The sequence below is a fragment of the Mustela lutreola genome, chromosome 12 (assembly GCF_030435805.1).
Source record: "Mustela lutreola isolate mMusLut2 chromosome 12, mMusLut2.pri, whole genome shotgun sequence".
Classification (NCBI taxonomy): domain Eukaryota; kingdom Metazoa; phylum Chordata; class Mammalia; order Carnivora; family Mustelidae; genus Mustela; species Mustela lutreola.
The window spans coordinates 1676193-1680928 of NC_081301.1; the positions used below are offsets into that span (position 1 = coordinate 1676193).

Sequence of the window (4736 nt, forward strand, 5' to 3'; positions counted from 1 at the left end):
GGGCTCTGGCTCCGGGGTGTGCACCCCCCGCGCCCGCGTCCCTCACGCAGCCCTCACAGGGTTCTGCTTTATTTTGACCTAGTCTCTCTGTTTTTCCCTTTTTTAAAAATTTTATTTAATTTATTTATTTATTTATTTATTTATTTAAAAGATTTTATTTATTCATTTGACAGAGAGAGATCACAAGTAGGCAGAGAGGCAGGCAGAGAAAGAGAGAGGGGGATGCAGGCTCCCCGCTGAGCAGAGAGCCCGATGCGGGGCTCGATCCCAGGACCCTGGGATCATGACCTGAGCCGAAGGCAGAGGCTTAACCTACTGAGCCGCCCAGGCGCCCCTGTTTTTCCCTTTTTAAAGAGAAAGCCAGGAGGCGGGCCTATTTTGCCCTGGCAAAAATACTTTTTTTCTTTTATAACAAAATCTTCCTTCTGGGCCACGGGATGGGCACGTGCGGTTGCCCCTGGTGGGCCGGGCCGCCGAGGGACGGTCTGTCCGGCAGTGATGAGCGTGATGACCCGAGCCGGCCACCGGGGACTCAGCACACCTCACGCTTCCGCGAGACTCTCAGGAAGACCGGAATATGCCAGATTTTAATGGAATCAAAACTGAAAATAGAAACGTCATTTTAAAATTTCCATGAAGAAGAGACAGCTGCCGGGTGACTGGAAAAGGCTGAATCAGATGTTTCTTCAGGTCGCGCCCGTAGGAGCTCAGCAGAACGTGCTTGCCGCCTCCACTGGCCCGTTCTGGCCACCGCAGGGGCGCTGCTGGGGCCGGGCCATGCATGCCACCAGCGGCGGGCACTCGGAGAATCTGCGGGAACAAGGAAACGCAAGGAGAACCTGGGGCTTATAAAAATCATATGGGGAAAATGGCATAAAAATAGGACGAAATTAGTGGAGGCCCTGAGGACGGTCATCTTTTTTCTTTCGGGGTTGGAAAGGCACCGGGGCTGCCTGCAGGGGGAGCAGAGCCCGGGAGCAGGTGGACGGCACCTGGTCGTGGGGAGGAAGCCAGCCCAAGGCCACCTGCTGCTGGGGAGAATCTGCTTCCATGTGTCTTTGGTGGACTTCTGAGGGACCAAGGCAGTGACCTACCTGCTCGCACTCCAAGCGGGTTGGCCAAGGGGAAGACAGGGCGCCACTCCTGGGACTTGGGAGCTGGAACCCCACCTGGGGTCTCTCTCCGGGGCCCCTCCACTTGCTTCCTCCAGGACCCCAGGGCTGGCTGGACACCGGGGAGCAGGTCCTAACATCGTCTTCGAGTCTGGGTGGGTCCCTGACAAATCACTCCTTCTGCAAATAAAACCAGTCCCATACTGACAGTGAAGTCAGGGTTTGGACCATCAGGCAGAATGTGTTCGGAGTTTGGGTTAAAGACAATGGCTTCCAAGCTGAAACTTCCAGGAACGCCCAGAGGCCTGTGTCAGTGGCTCCTTCGTACAAAGGACTTATCCAGAACTAAAACCAAGCCATCCAGTGGAGAGGCACCAGTCCTGGAGTGTCATTGTAACAATGCTGACCCGGGGGTCCTAACCGCGCCGGGGGAGCCTGCACTTCTTCCACCTTGTCCCCTCTGACACTGCCCCTCCACAGGCTGCGGTCCCGGCCCTAGCCCCCCCTCCCCCGCACCACCCGGCACCCTCCTCGGCTCTGCCTTGTTTGCACCACACGCCACCCACACGCCCTGTCACGCTCAGCGGCTCCCTGTGCACTCAGTGGGGGGGATGTGCCCCTGTGCCATCAGCCTGCTGTCCACGAGGAGAAGCCCCATGAGGCTGCCCAGCCGTGCGCGCCATCTCCAGCCCCGCCCTGCTCCCACCCACCCACACGCCTGTGCTGGGCTTCCTCCTGGCCCCTCACACCCGCAGCGCCTCCATCCCGCCCTCCAGCAGGTGACTGCCCCCCCCCCCCAGTGCCCTGGCTGGGCCCTTTCTTGGGCCTGAGGTGGAAGGGCGTCATCGTACTCCGGGTACTGCACCAGTCCTGGCGTGTCCGCACGCACAGGCTGTGGCCTCTCCCCTCTGTGGACACAGAGACACCCCAGAGCGTGCACGCCTGCCCGGGGCCATCACTGTTTTTCTGCAACTCTTGACTGCGCAGCTCCGTTCACTTTGCCTCTGCCACCCATAAGTCTGCTTCTCCGGGGTCCCTAGATGGCTTTCTATGGGCCCCCAGGGCAGCTCCCTCTCCGGGTGCTGGCAGCCCGACCTCCAGGCCCACACACCGGACCCAGGCTGCCCGCTGCCCGAGGTGATGGCCTTCTCCCCGTAGTGCCCCTGTGTCCAAGGCTGGCGGTGGCCTCTTGGTGGCGGCATCCTCTATCCCAGGAGTGGATGTGTCCATGTGGGCTCCAACAGGCGTCCCAAATTTAAGGCGCCCAAAGCTACACCAGCCCCTGATCCTTCTGCCACAGGCCGTGCCCTGGCCTTTGCTGTCTGTGGGCAAGACGGGTTGACCTTCGGAATTCTCAGGACAAAGTCCCTCGAGCGGAGACGGAATGACAGAAACTACTGAAACTGACTGAAGAAGAAACAGACGGTCTGAGTAGACCCCGAGTCAGTGAAGAGGGCAAATTCTTTTTTTTCCTTTTTCTAAAAGATTTTATTATTTTCCTTTTTGGGGGGGAGGGGCAGAGGGAGAGAATCCCAAGAAGGCTCCACACCCAGCCCACAGCCCCACCTGGGACTCAGTCTCACGACCCCCAGATCATGACCTGAGCAGAAATCAAGAGCGCATGCTGCAGCAGCTGAGCCTGCCAGGTGCCCCAGGAGGGAGAATTCTCATGCAGCAGCAGCAGACCCGGGCCCGGGCTTGGGCGTGGATGCTCAGCCCCACCCAGTGCCCACAGAGGAGTGGACGCCACTTCCGCACACACTTTCCAAAACACACAAGAGGAGGGAACACTTCCAACCCATTTTATGAGGCCAGTGTTCCCCTGACCCCAAAGCAGACAGAGACACCACAAAGCTAGGCTGGTATCTCATGAACCAGGCACAAACCCCTAGAGTCACAGTGGTTAGCCACACCTGGGGGCGTGGAAGCAAGACCGTCTGCAGGCGGGCCCCCCAAAGATGGCCGGGTCAGACGCCCCCTTGTGTCCCTGCTGAGTGGCTGTGATGGGGCCCACTTGCAGACCGAGTGCCTTTGTGGGGGCTGTGGGGTCTGGTGCAGCCCAACACTGAGGAGCCCGGGGAAGGCGGGCTCAGGCCCACACAGCTGACCCGCCCAGAGAGGTCCCAGCCACAGACCCCGGAACAGCCCCATCTGGCACTGGTCCAGCTGGCAGCATCTCTGCCCCCGGCCCTGGCAGGAGGTACTCCCAGCCATGCCTTGGTGACCAGACGCAGACCTTGGCCGGGCTATAGGTCCTCAGGTGGCCTGTGACCAGCCCCGTCCCCTCCCAGCCAGAGTCCGCAAGCGGTCCCACCAGCACAGGGACACATGGCAGGACATGCTCCCATCTGTGCCCCCAGAGACTCTGAACAGGCCCTGCCCTCAGCTCCAGCCCCTCCAACCCTGGCCAGGGAGCCCAGTGCAGGCCGCCCAGGAGCCTGGCAGAAGCACACGTATCTGTGCCTCCAAAGCCAGGTCTGCAGACCTCAGTCGTGCCTGTGTAGCCCGAAGCAGCCAGGACTTGGTCAGCCACGGCCTGGGGCCCCACCAGTGACCTGGCCGGAAGATGGTATCTCCCCATCCCAGGGATCTGTAACATAAGCAGAAAGTTAGGGTCCCCAGGAAGAAGACAGACATGTTATTTAGCCCCCAGGCATGTCATGGAAGGACGTGAGCCCCCATCAGGGAACAGCCTAGTCATATTCAAGATGAAAGACAGACCCAGTGTGCGCTTGAGCAGTCCTTGTGGATCTGAACCCCTCTGAGCACCAGGGTCCCCGCCGGCCTCGGGACTCAGTCACCGCAAGAGGACTTCTGCCGCAACTCTAGGCCATGCCCCCACTGCGAGAGGCCTGTGCTCACAAGCTCCCCAGTTTTGTTGTCCGGAGAGATACGGCTCAGGGAAAGGTCCTTGACTTGTTGCAAGTAAACCCTTCCTCTTCCTGTCATTGGACTTGGTTGTATGTTTTGGCTTAAAGCCCACCAAGAGGCCAACTCGGTTTTGGGTAACCGTTGCTATCTGAGGGCCCAGCAGCAGACGCAGCGCCAGCTCTACCAAACAAGGTCCTAGCTGAAGGCAGTTGCGTCCCCCAGGGAGCAGACGGGACCCACGCCTTGGTGACAAGCCTGCCATCCACGGCTCCCCCAGCAGCCCCAGCGCCAGCCTCTAAGCCAGCGCCTCCCCGAATGACTGCCACACCACAGGTGATCCCACCGTCCTGAGTGGGGACAGAGGAAGCTGTTCCCCCACCCAGATGGGTCTTCACAGCCTAGAAGAGGGGGGGGCTAGCCCCCCCACCTCCCCCATCTTCAGAGATGAAGGAGGGATGAAGACATCTCAGACAGGGGCGCCTGGGTGGCTCAGTGGGTTAAGCCGCTGCCTTCGGCTCAGGTCATGATCTCAGAGTCCTGGGATCGAGTCCCGCATCGGGCTCTCTGCTCAGCAGGGAGCCTGCTTCCTTCTCTCTCTCTGCCTGCCTCTCAGTGTACTTGTGATTTCTCTCTGTCAAATAAATAAAATCTTTAAAAAAAAAAAAAAGAAAATCTGAACATACCAATACTAAGGATGATTGAACAAGTCATCAAAAATCTCCCCCTGGCCCAAAAAAAGCTCAGAACCAGATG

At 59.0% G+C, this 4736-nt stretch overlaps 1 long non-coding RNA gene across 1 annotated transcript; it reads right to left on the reverse strand.

Moving 5' to 3' along the window:
* Window positions 1–225: 225 nt before the first annotated feature.
* Window positions 226–4449, reverse strand: LOC131812937 (uncharacterized). The gene is made up of 3 exons (XR_009346557.1): window positions 3834–4449; window positions 1095–1292; window positions 226–810 (listed from the first exon to the last, which is right to left on the reverse strand). It is a non-coding gene; the product is annotated as an uncharacterized LOC131812937 (long non-coding RNA).
* Window positions 4450–4736: the final 287 nt, after the last annotated feature.